This window comes from Crassostrea angulata, chromosome 6 (assembly GCF_025612915.1).
Source record: "Crassostrea angulata isolate pt1a10 chromosome 6, ASM2561291v2, whole genome shotgun sequence".
NCBI classification, from domain to species: domain Eukaryota; kingdom Metazoa; phylum Mollusca; class Bivalvia; order Ostreida; family Ostreidae; genus Magallana; species Magallana angulata.
Genome location: NC_069116.1, coordinates 16,113,213 through 16,131,657, shown reverse-complemented (window position 1 = coordinate 16,131,657; position 18,445 = coordinate 16,113,213). Strand labels below are relative to the sequence as shown.

General features: G+C 34.6%; 1 protein-coding gene across 2 annotated transcripts in view; it reads right to left on the bottom strand.

The window, feature by feature from the left end:
* LOC128188834 (putative transporter SVOPL) overlaps positions 1-9,088 on the bottom strand; it is a 33,601-nt gene extending 24,513 nt beyond the window's left edge. The window contains exon 1 of one of the 2 annotated variants that reach the window (XM_052860117.1): positions 8,983-9,088. The gene's annotated coding sequence lies outside the window, so the exon portion shown is untranslated. Of the gene's footprint in view, positions 1-1,804; positions 1,836-8,982 lie in introns of those variants that run through there. The other variant, XM_052860116.1, reaches the window with a different exon arrangement.
* Positions 9,089-18,445: the final 9,357 nt, after the last annotated feature.

Below are 18,445 nucleotides of genomic sequence, written 5' to 3'. Positions count from 1 at the left end.
TTGTACTATATAGGGTGTGGATGAGTTCACGGGCTTCATATCTAGTATAATATAGAGTGTCGATGAGTTCACGGGCCTCATATCTGGCATAATATAGGGTGTCGATGAGTTCACGGGCCTCATATCTTGTACTATATAGGGTGGGGATGAGTTCACGGGCCTTATATCTTGTACTATAAAGGGTGTGGATGAGTTCACGGGCCTCATATCTAGTATAATATAGAGTGTCGATGAGTTCAAGGGCCTAATATCTTGTACTTTATAGAGTGTCGATGAGTTCACGGGCTTCATATCTTGTATAATGTAGATTGTCAATGAGTTCACGGGCCTCATATCTTGTAATATATGGGGTTGGGATGAGTTCACGGGCCTCATATCTGGTACAATATAGGGTGTCGATGAGTTCACGGGCCTCATATCTTGTACTATATAGAGTGTCGATGAGTTCAAAGGCCTCATATCTAGTAAAATCTAGAGTGTCGATGAGTTCACGGGCCTCATATCTAGTATAATATAGAGTGTCGATGAGTTCAAGGGCCTCATATCTTGTACTTTATAGAGTGTCGATGAGTTCACGGGCTTCATATCTTGTTTAATATAGATTGTCAATGAGTTCACGGGCCTCATATCTTGTACTTAATAGAGTGTCGATGAGTTCACAGGCTTCATATCTTGTATAATATAGAGTGTCGATGAGTTCACAGGCCTCATATCTTGTAAAATACAGAGTGTTGATGAGTCACGGGCCTCATATGTAGTATAATATAGAGTGTTACTGAGTTCACAGACCTCATATCTGGTATAATATAGTGTGTCGATGAGTTCACGGGCCTCATATCTTGTACTTTATAGAGTGTCGATGAGTTCACGGGCCTCATATCTTGTATAATATAGGGTGTCGATGAGTTCACGAGCCTCATATCTTGTACTTTATAGAGTGTCGATGAGTTCACGAGCCTCATATCTGGCATAATATAGAGTGTAGATGAGTTCACGAGCCTCATATCTAGTATAATATAGAGTGTCGATGAGTTCACGAGCCTCATATCTAGTATAATATAGAGTTTCAATAAGTTCACAGGCCTTATATCTTGTATTATATAGAGTGTTACTGAGTACACGGGCCTCATATCTAGTACAATATAGAGTGTCGATGAGTTCATGGGCCTCATATCTAGTATAATCTAGAGTGTTGATGAGTTCACGGGCCTAATATGTAGTATAATATAGAGTGTCGATGAGTTCACGGGCTTCATATCTTGTATAATATAGAGTGTCGATGAGTTCACGAGCCTCATATCTAGTATAATATAGCGTGTCGATGAGTTCACGGGCCTCATATCTTGTACTATATAGAGTGTCGATGAGTTCACGGGTCTCATATTTTATACTATATAGGGTGTCAATGAGTTTATGGGCCTAGTATCTAGTTTAATATAGAGTGTAACTGAGTTCACGGGCCTTATAGTCATATCTTATATAAAGTGTCGATGAGTTCATGGGCCTCATATCTTGTACTATATAGAGTGTCGATGAGTTCACGGGCCTCATATTTCGTATTTTATAGTCACTTGATACAAGTACTTTTTACAGTTTTAAAGTCAGGGGCAAACTTAATTTTATACTTTCATTTGTAATATAAACAAGAAGCTACATAAACACATTATTTTTACGGAAAGAATGTTAGTTTAAAGCATTCATAGAAGAAATACACAAAAACGGCTTACGTATTCAAAACGTGTGTTTACAATCGAGTTCACGGGCTTGCTGCTATTGAGGTCACGGGCTTATAGACTCTCCCAACTTGCATGTGTAGATGTGTCACCGGAACTCGGAATGTCGCTGTGTAAATGATGAACCAAAAACGATAAGACTACGGAAAATCTCTTGCAGGAACATACATTATACATGTATTAGCTAGTTACATTGCTACATACGTCCCCGTACAAATCTTATATTTTTTATCTAACCAAATAATATTCTTTTCCAACAGTTTTAATGATTTTTTGGACTGGATCCAATTGGTAAAAAAACTAGAGCAGAGCTCGTGGCAAAGCCACGAGTAGGTCTTCCGTTGTTGCTGCGAGTTGAAAATGTATGTGATATGGTGTCAATAAATTATAATGACTAAACTTTCAGTTCTGCTTTTGTTATAAAAATGTATTGTGATTGAAAGCCTGTATATAAAACGTGTTTTGAAAAAGAAAGAAAGAAAATGTTTAAGGAAAACTATCTGTCGAACACAGTTTATGTAATCGTTTCAAACATTTTTTTAAAAATGAGATGTTTAATGGGGAGTTAAATTTTCAGAGGGTAGCAAGCATTGTTACATGTACTCATGATTCATGTCAGGAATTGTGTTTTTGGGGAGTTGATTTTAATCATCTCTCCTATGCAGTTACTCTAGCAAACCGAAACTGAAACTGTGTTTGCACCTAAGCACAAATCATCGCCGCTGACAAGACTTTGTTCTTGAAAATAATCGATAAATTCGATGTTATATACGCTGAAGCATTTTTTAAAGGAAACTTATTTATAAAAACCTTGGAAATAGTCAGATTTTTAATGGTACGAACAATTAGAAGTTTTTTGTAGTCGTGTGTATTCCTACGCCAGAGTTCAATATATAGTTTCGTTCAACCATCGGCTGTCTCCTTACATCTCCGGCAAGTAGAGAGTCAGTCTATATTTAGAGGTCGCATCATCAAGCTATCACGTGACCTGGTATCTCATTAACGGAGACAGCCGAAGATCTGGTTGAACGAGTCTAGAGTTCATTATTGGTTGGATCCATACAATTTTTGAAATATTTGGAATACCAAAACACAGTTTGATGAAATCAATTCTATGTCAAAATATAACACAACATGATTCATTAGAGGTTTTCTCGAAATTCTTGTCGGAAAAGTCAGAGAAATCATATTATAAAAATGTGCATAATTTAAATGTAGATTACAAACTACTTGCCAAGCAAACTAGCATATCGTTGATTTTAAAATAAATAATATTCGATAAAATCAACTCCCGTCAGTACATCAGTACTTTGATTTAAAAACCGAACCCGCCTACAAAACACGTAACCTTTTCTGTAGGATAACTTCTTTATTTAAAAATATTTCTAAATTTTTTAAAACTATGTTCAAGTTTAGAATTGTTGCGTGATGACAAAATTTACAGACCCTGAAACGTACTACTACACCAAAAACGTGCGACTTACGTGCGACAAACGTTTCGTGTAGACCGTTTAGCGTTTCGTGTGATTGTGAAGCGTTTCGTGTAAACCGTTTACTGTTTCGGGCAAAGCGTGTAAATCGTTTCGGGCAAAGCGTACTAGAACCGCGTGAAACATTCATCAGATTTCATTTGGAACTCTCTGACAATTTAATTGTTTCAAAATGGCGCCCGTGTTTTACATTACTTTAAACTGTTTGTGATTGGCAAAACTCTTTTGTACATGTAGATATTTTAATGAAAAAAATTCTACAAGAAATGATTAAGCTTTTAATAGGCATTTCCTCCAGAAAAGTTGTTACGTAGTGTTTTGACTGACTTTTGTCCATTCAGATTGTAGAAGGCGGAGTTGAGACAATACTGGTCGTGACTTAATTTGAGAGAGAGAGAGAGAGAGAGAGAGAGAGAGAGAGAGAGAGAGAGAGTTAACTGGTTAATGGAGTAAATTATAGATGACGCAGATGAGTGAACTATCTATCAACAATAGTTATCGTATAAAGTGAAAAATCACGGTCTATAGTATGTCCCAAGTTATTGTTTCCATCAATTTTTGATGATTTTTAATAAAAATACACATACCTGTGAAAGAAACACAACTGAAATTGATGAAAGGGAATATATCAAGATATCTTTATTGAACAATTTTCACTCATAAAATTTCACAGGAACGAAAACAATTTTCTTACGGATATTTATAATGGGAAATGTTTACATCTTTTCTTCATTCGGAAGTAATCGGGATACCTCGCGCAATTTTTTAACGTTATCATCCGGGCTTATCAATGGCTGATGCAATGCAAAATCCCCTTAGACTTTCAATATTGGGATGTGTATTGAAACCTGAAGCGGTAGAGGGGGCGTTTCAACACATAATCTGGACATTTTTCATATAAATGTAAGTGGATGAACGTAGTTTGAGCACTAAGGTATTTACTATTATTGAATCATATATGGAATATATCAAGCAAAAAGTGGTGGAAGAAAAAACTCGGGACATAGTATAGTATATCTTATAAATTTATGAAACTTTGAAGTGTTTTGAAATTCTTTAACCAGGGAACAACGATATCTAGATATACATCAGTAATAGGATAAGGTAATGTCAAACATCGAAGACTGTACGAATATTTAAGAAACTGTTTTTATTACAAGTGTTACCGTTAATAATCAAATCAAAGTTTGACGAATCTTTCTGGAATTAAACATAGGTTGTAAATTTACTTTGTTTAAAAACTTTCTTCATGGTTACTCAGTGTGAAACATTCTTTACCTTAGACGTTTTACTTTTCCACTAAGCATCCGCCTTCGTTGCCTTTCCTTTACACTACATCTAAATTCATCATGTTCATAAGTGATCATTCGTTCGCATTTCAAAATATTTAATGTCCGTATTCTCGGACTCCATGCTCGGAAATTTAGTTGGATATAAGCTACGTCATTCTTATCCATGTGCATGTTGTCGACGGCGCGCGGCCGAAGAAATTTTCACAATCGTTTTTAAAACGCTTTAAAGTTATACAATATAGGATATACATGTAATTTTTATATACAGACTTTAATTAATTTGTTTGCAAGTTTATAACTAATGATTATTCCTTTATCGGCACCACTTATAATCTCTCTCTTTTCTTTCTCTCATTCAAGTCACGAGCGGCAATGTCTTAACTCCGCCCAGCTACGATCTGATTGGACAAAGGTCAGTCAAAACATTAGGTATAAACTTTTCTGGAGTAAACCCCTAAAAACGCTTCAATGTACTTCGCTGTAACTTAAACGATCATGTTTTTATAAGCATATATATTTTTTTATTTATTTACATCGATAACTCTTACTGAGACCATTTGACTGTGTACAAGCAGGACACATAACCTCGGACATCGGGTGTCTTCTGCACCTGGCTGAACCTGTCAATCAAACTCTGTGTATTTGTTTTCATTGGATTGTCAAGCGTCTCTTTTTTTTTCGTCAATAGCCAATGGAAAATTAATGACTTCAAGGTAATCGGAATCAGTATTTGATGAAGCATACAATTTAAATTACAAAAAATTTATTAATTATCTGAAAATTATTTAAACCACTGTTAACGGAAAACAAAGAGTATTAGAAGTAATTAACACACAGGGATTTGCCTACAATGTACACAGTCATGCAATTACTAGAAATTATTTTGGGAATCTTTACGCATGGTATTTAATTCGAACAGATTATAATAATCTATACACTGTACGCCGTTACACATGTACGAAGCGCCGGTAATATATACGAATATTGAGTCAAAAAATTAAATCATTTTTATTTCTTGTTCTTTTCAATACAATGTGAAATCACTTTCAGAAAAAAATTCCGAAATACTAATTACAACTTTCTTTTTTGTGTAATCATTTGATTTTTTTCTGAGGTACATGTATATATATGTACAGAACATACTTATTTACGAATGATACGACATAGGAAAAAATAATCGGTTGTTCGTAGAACATTTTTATCTTACGAATGTGACTAATTTGATTTTAAATATTTTTCAACATTATCAATGTAAATAATATCAGGTGTATTTACTGTTTGTGTTTTTACATCGTAATCTCTGAAACCAATAAAAATACTAATGTTAGCAGAAAAATCAAATCCCGCCGAATACTGAAAAACCGATTTCAGTTTGCAATCATACGGATTTTATTTTTGGTATTGACTATTGAGTTACGGTAACTTTTTTTCTGGATGATTTTATTATTTATTATTTTATGTAAAAGCACAATGTCAACTGTTACTCAATTATATAACAATTGATGACCTGGGGCTATATATGTTCCGACCTGTGTGCGCTGAAGCGACACAAGATTCTCGGTCGCACGTGGCGATTGAATTTACACAGACTGACCGAATAAACAAACGGGTAGGAAAGTGAAACAAAATGTTACACATGAAAAGAAGCCACCAAAAATGATTTTCGATAGATCTTGACAATTAAAAAAATCCAGCGCGAACTCCTGTCAGCGGGACGGGAGGGGGGGGGGGGGCAGCAATGAGTTCGCTTCTACAAAGAAACGAACGACATGTAGAAAAACTACAGAAGGGATTCATATGTGACCGATAGAATCTAATCTAAAGTTGTATAAAATTCATGTGAAAATTTTTTAAAAAAAAATCATCGAATGCCTCAATTCAGGACATTTTTTTTTATCGTGCTAGCACCTACCGCAAACATGTTACATGGAACTTTGATTATAATTTGATTTTTAAACTACCTTGTACGCTATCTATAAATCAATGCTTAATCAACTGTACAAGTTTAATGAATTTATCTTTTCATCTTTCTTTTCATCCTAAACGAATATACTAGTTGAAAACATAATAAAATGTAGTTGTGTCCGTGCAAAATATGAAACATGAACGCGTGATAAGGTACATGTAGAAGAACACGAACCGACCGCGGATTACTTGTCCACTCGCGCCGGTTCTCCTCAGCCATGTGCGAGGGACGATCACCATTTAAAGCTTTACTATTTGTGTGTGTGTGTGGGGGGGGGGGGGGATTTAAAACATTATTTGTACAGTGTTTAAAATATTTTACATTAACAAATTTAACTAACCATTAATTTATGTCTTACGATGTGTACGATTTGGAGTAATATCGCTCATTAATATTCATTTACACTCAAATGTTCAATTGAATAAATACAAGATGGAGTTCCCGTTTTCACGGCTATATTAACTCAAACACGTTCATATGCATGTAAGTGTGCGTCGCGGTGTGAGAATCTTGTCTATTAAATAACCGCTTAATTACCGCTAGGTAGTGCAGCCGTGGCTGATCTCATCGGCCGTGGGCGAAGGATATATTACGTAAAGGTACATGTACAACGCACAGAACCCAGGAAGATTTGAAAAGTTTGCAGTATAATGAACATACTCTATCAAATAGAAGTTATTTATTTTAAACTTAAAACCCATAATTGATCTGTGTCTATTATTGCTTTAGATTGAGAATGACATTGCTTTTATTAATTAACTGAACGATTTCTTAATTGACACCCAATCGTTTAATCCATCAAAAATTATGTGTAATCAAAACGAAACCAATTCTTGAGTTCGCGGCTAAATAAACTCATACATGTATATGAGAGACACAGCTCTCGTGTATTAGATAACCGCTGAACGCTAGGTAGTCCAGCCGCGAGCATGGTGACCGATATTCTCGGCCGCGGGCGAGGGAGAACTTACGTAATGGTACACATACACACAGCTCTGATTCAAGGTAGATTTTAAATGCATGGAGTTCATAAATAAAATGTAATGCATAGAGTTTTTTAATTCCATATTTTGTGGTTTACTAGAAAAGAAAAAGAATGTTTTGTTTTCCAATTGCCGTTTTTAATGATTGTGCACTATAAGAACTTAGCAACAATGACTTAAACTCCTAAAAAAAAAAGGCATGTACTCCAACAACAAAAAAAATATTCTAGTAATTATTGCCTCCTGTATAAACCAGCATACTTTCTGCGGCAACTTTATGCCAGTTGTACGCACAAAGACTTTCGTTTACTTGTCAATGAAAACAGGTACATGTCAACATGTAAAGCTTTTTACACTCATACTACACAAATCACTTACAAAATAATATTGTTACGACCTTTACGAGATCCCAACAAACAACTTTTCCAGCGACAACCATATCAAAATCCTAACCGTTTTTGAGTTATAAAGCAAACACTTTTAGGGGCTATAGGCCCTTAATTTAAGGGTCCAGCCCTTTTTTATTGGTGTCAAATAAAAGCCCTTGGTATTCTGCACAACTTTTATTCTACATCTTTTAACAAATTATTTTTCGTTTAAAAGATATAAAGGAAAATATGTCTAAATTTTTGCAATTTTTTGAATCCTGTTTTTTGACCCCCTACCTTTTTCTAAATAAGGAAAGTAATCGAAAAACAAAAACCGATGTGCACCACTACAATGTCTCTGCTATTCAAATTCGTTGGATTCCCATTCCCTGCTATCATAGTCTCGGAGCCTTTGTCTGGAAACAAAAGGCCCTAAAAAAATTTAAAAGGGGAATAACTCTTTAACGAAAAGGGAATTCTAAATTTTATGAATTGCTTAAGATAGTGTTTTGTAAAGTACATTAGCCCTGCAAATTTGAGCAAAAACCGTTCAGAAATGAGCAAGATATGAAGCCTCAAAGTTCGCGTCTAGGAAACAAAAAAAAAAAAGAAAAATAAGAAAAATCTTAACCCGCACAATAATAGAAAGGTCTTCCGTTTCCAACGGAAGACCTTAAAAAAAAATCATTTTGATAGACACACAAGTTTTTAACAAAGTAATTATAAATAATTACAATTTTTTACTAGATTTATTTGTGAAATCTGTAAGTTTGTAAGGAGATGTAATGTAAACCTTTCGTACTTTTCCCACTCGCATCGGGTTTTATAATTGATATTGAAACTGAGAAAAAAATTTATTATTTGATTCATCTTTGATCGACCAAATTTGTGCTCTTAAAACGTGAATTTTGCATGACTTCAAGTGCACATATAATGCAATTTCCATTAAATGTGTAGTCGACATTACATCAACAGTCCAATGTTCACTACATTGATATAAATTCACAATGAAATGCATCATTGAACAGTAATTGTAGGAAGCAGATCTATTGAAATATTTTAAATCACGCCATTAGTTCACAGATTCTAATGTAACACACTTCATGATTAAGCTGAATAGGAAATGCAAAGATAAATCAATTGACAATACCTGGGAAAGAGAAGGGAAAAATCATGACGAGTATAAGCCACAAACTTTCCAATTCTTTGTTATCATCTATTACATCAGGATTCAACTTTCGTCACTCGTGTCAACCGGTCCACAATCTTCAGACTGCTATAACATTGTTCAGTACATAGATCTGTATTGACTGAAGCTCCGATGCACATGTTGTGTACATATACTATGATGGAAATGTTTTATAGTACTATTAATATTGTATTTTACCAGCGAATATTCTATTAAACGAATTAATCTTTTAAAAAAAATTAAAACAAAATGCATTTTGATTCTTAAATAATATGTTTTACGGTGCTACCGTTCTGGCGAGCGCAGCAAGAATTACACACACTGTACCTTGCATCATTGTCAACTTATAGTTTTATTTAGGTATCAAAGAACGTCAAAGATTTTTTGAGAGAGTATTGCTCTACAATAAGTATGCCAAATGTACTAATTTTAATGGTTATGATATATACAGCGCAACCCCCTACCCAGAGAGAGAGAGAGAGAGAGAGAGAGAGAGAGAGAGAGCCCGGTACCTGTTTGTAGGTGTGTAATTTCCCACTTTTATATAATGGTATGACTATATGCAATATCTACATAATTTTTTTACCTGTTTATTTTTTCATTTTATTCCTTTTTATTTAGTTCAAAATGTCCTATTGTTTATTTCCTCACTACTCATATACTTACCTGCCTACTGCACGGTACATGCATGCACAATTACTTTAAAAATGGATCGATATGACAGTAAAGTATGGCCCTTGCTAGTATATATATATATAATTTAATTTTCTGGAATTTGCTGTACAAATTGAGTCCGTTTTACTTTTAAAAATGATATAAATCTGTTCAAAATTCAAACGTAACGTCAAGTGAATTAGTACGTTGGTGCATTGTGACGTGTCTTGTGACGTGCAAACCAGGTTATACAAATTTAACTAAATTTTTCTATCCAATCAAATGCCGCGTTACAACCAGAATTAAATTATACTGAAATAGCCAGTACACTCATTACAGATGTTTGATCCACCTCTAAATTTTTCCCGGGAAAAAAAGCGCGAGTGCACTGTGACGTCATCCATGACTTTGTTCGTCTTTGTTTACGTTTCTCGACTCAATACGAAGGAATGGAAGCATGTAACAAATCTTTTGAGTCTCGCCAAAGCATATGCGGTACTCAAAACTTGTCTTCAAACTTTAAGTCACCGTAAATTACGAGTTAAAAGTCGGCCATTTTTGGCATAGCACCACAGGTGTAAACATTAGAGAGCATTATGGGACGTAGACAAAAAATTTTGTTTGATGAACTGAAGGTTTAGCTCGTTCTTTTTCCCGCGCACACTGGTTCTTAGAGCTCGCTTCGCTAGCCGGCGCTGCGCGCCGGCGAGCTGCGCTCGCTATAATCACATTTTAAAGACAATGCCAGTAAAAATAAAAGTTCATCAAAATAATAACTCTTATATAAAATAACATTACATAAAACTGACTACATAAAAACAAATTCAGAGAATGCCAGTTATCAGAGTAATTTATTTAGATTTTTCCTGACGTTTTGCGGAGAATATGAAAAACGGGGATGGAGGTGCCATAAGTTGACCCGTGGTGTCCTGGCCGTAGTAATATGTTTTACGGTGTGACCGTTGGGGCGAGCGCAGAAGGAACCACACATCTGTCATCATTGTTAAATGCAACCCGTGGACTTGCCCTAACCAAAAAACTTTGGCTCTGTCTCGAAAACTTTTACCACCGCAAGGAACCCGAAATTATCAAACTTTTATTCCAATGGCCCCTTCCTAGTCTTATACACTTAAACAAACTACCACTGAGCATTAATAAAATGTTAAACAGACTTACATTGTATTAAAATATTTTGATAAACACAACGCCGTTTTTTTTAATGTAGATACAATTATGTTTTATCTTTTCTTTACCTTTTAATAATGATCATTAAAATCAGTAAAATTAAATTTTGTTTGTTATTTCTCATTTTGTTCCTTGTTGTAACCCGTGTTTTAATTATTTTCCTCAGTGACATTAATTTTGTTTTAAATCTTTTTAATTTTTGTACGCTATATAAGCGTTGTAGACATGTGCCCTCACCCCTTTCTTAGTGTGTGATATCCAATATTATTTGACCACATATGCAACTATATAACAAATACATGTACCGGTAGATATTTTAACAGTTTAATTCTTTTCATTTATCTATTCATTACAAAATGACGTGGCTGCACGTAGATCTAATAATGATTAGACTTTTCTTTCTTAATAATTTTTTGTCACCTAACTAACGTATGCATATATGATTGGATCAATATGACAATAAATTTAGCATGGAACTTGCATGTGTATTTACTAAGCAAAACAAAAATCATCAAAACAAAACTAATCAGCCAAAGAGTCACCGTTAACACTGATACTGAGTACTTCCTACATAATATGCTTGATCCACCTCTAAATGTATCGCGGGAAATTAAAACGCGAGATCTTTGTGACGTCATAGTTAACATATTCTTTTGCGCTTGACAGTTTTCGTAAATTGTCGGACAAATTCGGAGAAGGAAATGACGTCATATGTCAGCAAAAGTTCAGTTTTTTTACGTAAGCTTATGTGTTGTTTTCTGTAATGTTTTTAGAAGGATTTTTTTTATTGTTAAATGAAAATGATGTATGCGATGTAGAGGTAAGAATTTTCCGTAGAAACACTTTCTGTTCCACCACGTTGCTATGCACCGCAAAGGATCACTGGGATAGTAGAATGTTTTCACGTGGCCTCATAAAATTTTCTTTGAACAATGTGCAGATTTCAACTCGAATTTCCTCCGTTCGTACACGTTGTCTATGGAGCTCGCTACGCGAGCGGCGCTTCGCGCCGCCTTGCTGCGCTCGCTATTAACAAAAAATGACAGGCCCTATATCATATTCTCATTTTCATTTTTATCTTTAATTTCCATTACTAATAAGCAGTAAATGTAGTGGTAAACACGTATGAAAAGGAGTTAAAGTACACACTCGTAAAAGAGGGAACTTTTCGTTGTAAAATTTATCAAATCATCTACAGTCATGCATACTTTGAAAATTTTAGGGGGGGGGCGTGCGCCCTCCACGCCCCCCCCCCTTAAATCCGCCATCCTCCTAAAATGCATGGTATAGAACACACTTTCATTATATGACATTTCAAGAACTTTTACAGGAAAATATCGGAGGAGGGTGTTCCACAATAATATACTTATACTCGACTTCTCACTATATCTTCAATGTGGAATGGAGTGGAAGCTCTTGTCTCTACTGTGACTTTAATTTCATTGATGTATAATATCGATTGTGACACTGATTTAACTGAATAAGGCATCATATAAATGGGCAATGTTGCTAGTATTCTAAAGACAAAATGGTGTTACAATTTTGTCTTTTTAGTTTTAAATGCAAAGAGTCACAAATATATATAGACTTGTTTTATAGAATAGTAATTTTTCTTGCAAAGGTGAATTTAAATTTTTAAACTTTGAAAACCGTGCAACTTGAAGACCTTCTTTACATTAAAGCAAAATAAGCTATTAATATTGTGTCGCAGAAGATGAGATAAGATTGGTTCATAAGTCTTTGTAACCTATATTTTGTGGATAAAGCCATATGAGGTTATTGAAAATCGAAGGATTAAGAAAAATCAATGCAAATATTTAAAAGAATCAGACTTTGCAATACTTTGAATAAATATTGCATTCATTAAGATTCACGCGTTGATTTTGTGTTTTAAATACATACGTCATAAGATTTTTCAAAAGTGTTTATAGCAAAGCTTATAAATTGGATTTTAAAAAAACGCTATCCATATAAATTATCTCGAAATGTAAAAAAAAATCGCAACCCCCCCCCCCTCTCAAAAAACAAAAACGTGGTTTCGAACATTAAACGAAACAAAGACAAAATATAAACAGTAACATTAATGTATTTATTGCTATGCAAAGCAATTTAAAACAGCAATAAACTATATAACTACATACGTTAACAAACAACTATCCACATATATAATAACTAAAGTATTGGCACTTAGTAGTAGGAGTATCAACAATTTGTCCATTGCACAGTTTCATGGCCATTTACAGACAGTTTATAATCAGGGCTTCAGTGCAATGAATGCGGCTTAGTGCACCACTTCTGTTCCTTTCTCAGATACGTCCTGGTATAACACCCACAGTCCCTGTACTTGTCCACTCTCTCCAGGGACCGGGGTCTTTCCAGGGGGCGGGAGACGACATCTTGTCTGGAGGGTCGGTCCCACAGCTTGTAGAAGCTGGCCATTCTGTGACCGTCCATTTTACCAAAACGCTTTTCGAGCGACTCGCCGCAAATCTCACAGATGCAGTCATCGTGTTCGCATGGCGTTGATGATCTGATATGTTCACAGGAACATGACTTCTTGGACTCCATGCTAGAGTGAGATCGACTGTCATTTTCGTCCAGACGATCTGGGAGGGAGGAAACAGAACCACTGAGAGACTTTGGGTGCATCTTCTTGCGGATTATTTCCCGGTATAAGGAATCCGTAGAACTTGTATGATGGTCCTTCTTGTTTGATTTCGTGCCGATTAGATTACCCTCCCCTAAAGCCAAACATTGTGGCATCTTTCTCTGTTAGTCTGGTTTTTGCAGGTAAGGTATGGACAAGAAAACTCACAAACGGTGTATAAATTACTCCAGAAACTTTCTTCTTTTTATACCCCATGTTTCGATATGACATACGGAAGGTGTGTGACGCAGATCCAAAACACGGAGGTTTTGTGGGTGGGTATTTGTCAGTAATTACTCGACCAAACACAACTCAAAAGAAATTAAAACTCCCCGACTTATCCTTGTAAGGAAACGGGTCTCCGAAAAGGTTAACATGATCGATGTCAACCGAGTTTTTAAATCAATTATTCTCTGTCAAATGTTGAGAAAAGTTTACTCCAATCTATAAGCTGTCAATATTTGATTTGGATAGAGTAACAGATATTTCTACAAGACGCATGAAGGCACGAGAGCTTTGACGCAATTTAATGTTTTGGAACCTTGAGAATATCGTACTTTGGATATGAAGTGAAAGAAGTTCGTTAATAAGTTCATTAGGCTGTCCTTGCAAATACTCGGTCTTCAAATATTTTGTTACATCGATTTGAAAAAAGTTGATAAACACTTCTCTTTATACATAAGTGTTTTGATGGTTGTTGCGTATGATCATGTTGTTTTTCTACCACAAAGTGACCGCATACATGTATCCTTGGCTTTGAATAATTCAATTTGATTAGTATATTACGCAGATTAAGATGATCAGGTAAAATAGAAACATGAACAGTAGAGACATCTCTTTTATTCCAAATTTGTTGTCAGTTGTAAACATGTCCGCGATTTTTACCCCAGTAATGTTTACATAATTATACTTTTAAAGAAATTTTCATCATTGATGAAAGTAAGTAACTAAAAGTTATGAAATATAAAATTCCATTAGGGTAATTAATCGTTTGTAAAAATGTTTTTGGAACCGGGTCTTTGAATATAAATCAATAAAATACACCCTTTATTCAAAATGATACCAGTATTACATATTTATAATTTGCTCTTAACTAAGCAAAGCTGTCTGTCAGAATTAGGGTGACGAAAAAATGGAGTGGATTTTTTATTCAAAATAAATACTAAATAATCCCAAATCCATAAAAATTACATTCAAAAGTTTAAGCCCTCGTCGGAAACAAGCGGTCATTTACGCTAAAATTTCCCACCTTGAACTTGCAAAACTATATCATACGCGCGAGCTTGTCTTATACATATATATAATTAAGAAGGTTCTCTTCTTACTACTGGCATGTAATTTGCCAGGATGTGACACCTGGATTAAAGTTCATTGTATGTTTGCATAAATTCGCGAAGGGTAACTCAATCATAAGTCCACATCTTTATTGTTTAATCATCTATAAGGGCGTTTGCAAAGTAACAATCGGTTCTTCTTGGGGGTAGGGAATAGTTATTTTAAGTACAATGGTCGAAAAAGAAGGAAGTACATAAAATTCATTAAGTTAAAAGAATTAAATCTGAATATCATTTATTGCTTTTAAAATTAGATATATAACTAGAGCAAAGCTCGTTGCAAAGCAACGAGTGGGTCTTCCGTTAATGTCGGAAGTAAAGCTGGAAGTTCCTGTAAGAAGCAGAGCTCTTAAACCAATAACAATAGTAACTAAAATAAAAAAAGATGAAAAAAGTCGAATTATTCCTGGTACGACTTAATAAAAAACGAATGATTTTAAGTACGACTTAACAAAAACCTTTCCGATTTCAAGAACGACTTAACAAAAAAAAATCCGAATGTGTTCAAGTACGACTTAGCAATTATTTTTGGAACGAGTTAATTTTACTTTGAACATTACAGTATTTTTTAAACCAAGGACGCGGAAACAAAATTTCCGGAAAAATCAATTTTTAAACCCCTATATCTCTGTAATGCATCGTCTGATTTTCAAAAGGATTTCAGTTTTGAACTCAGCATACAAATTACTGTAAGATACGTACGTAAAATTTTTAAAATTGAAAAACATAAAAATTCACAAAAATTGGTTTTTCTTCCGGTTTCGACCGGAAGTGTCCGAATTGAGTTTCCAGCCTTATGTCATAAGTAAAACGGTAGTTCTACCTTCTCTGTAAATCTCATAGCTTTATCTTAAATAAAAAATGAGAAAAGCTCCGGACAAAATCACTTTTTAAAACGTGAAAAACGTCAATATCTGACGAATTTGATGACGTCATCAAATTATTTTTTCATATCATAGAGATCTTTTAAAAACACATAAAACCTGTAAATTTCAAAACAATCAATGCAAGCGTTTTTGAAATATTTGAGTTGGAAAAAAAATAAAAAGAATAATAATAATAAGAATAAGAAAAAAAAGAAACCGTAGAAAAACAAAAGGGTCTTCCGTTGGAAACGGAAGACCCTAATTAGATAGATGTTCGTATCTAACGCTAAGTACCTGTGAGTAACTAACAACAACAATTCGAGTTCGTTGGAATCACAAGTAAATGTAGACCAGGTGTGTAAGAGGACCAGGTTCCACCACAACAACCTTTCTTCGGAGGAATCTACCATCTTGTCCCTTTCAGTAACACTGATTTTATAAGAAGTTCTGCCCCCCCCCCCCCCTCCCGGATTGGGATTTTTATGATTTTGAGAAGTCCGCCCTGGGCCTTTATTTTTTGCATGTCATGTTTTCTTAATGAGTTTCCCCAATCCACACTGCTTTGCAAAAGTTGTTTCCATTTGCGGGGTCAACCCAAAGGTCAAAAGGGAAAAGCCAAACTTTTTCCTTCTTTATGCTACCAAACATTTGGGCGTCCTTTGAATTTAAATTATTCCTTCGATGTGTGGGTTGCCCCATCCTGGGGCAATCAAAATACACAACGGAAACATAATTTTATTGTCAAATGACAAAGTCACAAACTTCTAAACTACAAAGGCTACTGTGAGACCCATGGGGTTTTCCCCAAAGATGGTGGTCAAGGAACAAAACTTTTGTAAAGTGTGACTACTATAATAATCGGGCTCGAAGTCTAAACTGTTTGAAAACAAACACACGCACGCTGATACTAAAACAAGTCCCACGGGGAAAACAAGTCCCACGTAAGTCCCACGTAAGTCCCACGGCAAATGCAGCTATATATCGATATAATTATGATTTATTATGATTAAATGTGATAAAATCATATAAATTCACACAACAAAATATTTTTATAAGTTTTTATTACGGATTTATCGACGAAAAATCAAAGATGTTGGTAAAGATAGATAACTCGTACGTAGAATTCATACGGCAGCAGAAGAAATCTATATACCCGCCGTTTATTGATTGATAATTTAATAAATTTTCTTTAACAAAATAAAATCTAATAGCAATAAAAAAAATGACTTTATATTCATTAAATAACTAAGTAAAAGTTGGGTAAGTAGACAACTCCTACGCAGAACGCATTCGCCCGCTGAGAAAAGAGCACACCTGCCGCTTACCTGATGGGCGATCTTAATGTTTTACTTTTATTTTCTAACTTAAAAAATGATCATATTAATATTGATAAAAAAAAAAAACCACATTTATTGATTAACACTCACTAAATGAGTAAAAATCATGAAAGTAAAAAAAAAATTACGCAGAATCCATAATCTAAACAACTAAATGCTAATTATTTTATTTTATTTTTTTTTGTATGTTAGTCTTTTATTTCTTTGTACTAAAAATGCATAGATAAAATTATTAATTTCTTAAGGGGAAAAAAGCGCGAATGACTTAAAAATAAAGGGAAAACTCCAACACAGAATTCTTACGACTGTGGATTTAAAATGCACGCCTGTCATTTATAGTTATGTCATTTTATTTGTAAATTATTTCAGATGGCTGTAATGTTAACATTTTGCCTTATGATTATGTTCAGAAGAGAGGTTTACTTATTGCTGTGATTAATTTATTATATTACATGAAGTTGGGTGATACGAGTTTTATATAGTCCGTATATCACTCCTTTTAAGTTTGACCCAGTTCTGTTCTCTCTAAGAACTGTCATGTTGTAAACCATGCGTTCATTCAGAGTATTTTTATTTGGGGGGGGGGGGGGGGTAGGGGGGTATTCAGGTTTGTCGGGGGAGGGGGTCGAGGCATATTTTTGGTCATTTTACGATGAAAATTTAAAAAATTTGATTTTTTTCCAGGGGGGGGGGGGGGGGGATTCCACCCCATCCTCCGAATCCCAGCTCGTGAAAAGTCTGTTAGTGGTGAAAATCTTCCTAAAAGTCAAAGAAAAATCTTGCATCTACTCCAAAAAAAAAAATGTTGACTGAAATAATATTTGATGGAAGTTCATGAGTTATACTAACATATACATGTATTGTTATTAAATTGTTATTGTCAGCAAGAACATTCTAGTCTACGGCAGCTTACCGTTGTCGAGACTGTTCCACGATCTTTGGGTCTAAAGACCAGCTCTGTTTAAAGTGGGTTTTTTTCTACATAATGAATGAAAAATCGTGTTTCAAAAATAGAAACCAGCAGAGATCGTCATATTTTTCGAAACCCTTATGATAAAAGAGAAGGCTTTGAAAACATGTATAAATATATAGTTGTTTGCTTGTCAATTTTCAGCAAGGAATCAAGCTGTTTTCTCGAGATTTCCATTATATTCCCCCACTTTATTCGGAAATATATACATATGTTAAAAGTAACTTTCTACTGAAATAAATGTTTTCGACTTCTTATTTTATCGAATTATTCATAATAACTGCTAGAATCACACAAGCGTATATGTATATATAAACATGCATTTCTCTCTCTCTTTCTTTGTCTTCCCTCCTTCTTTCACTTCATCCCTTTCTACGTCTTCTCCATTCATCTCTCTCTCCTCGAGAGAGATGTAGTTGAACCTGCGTTTA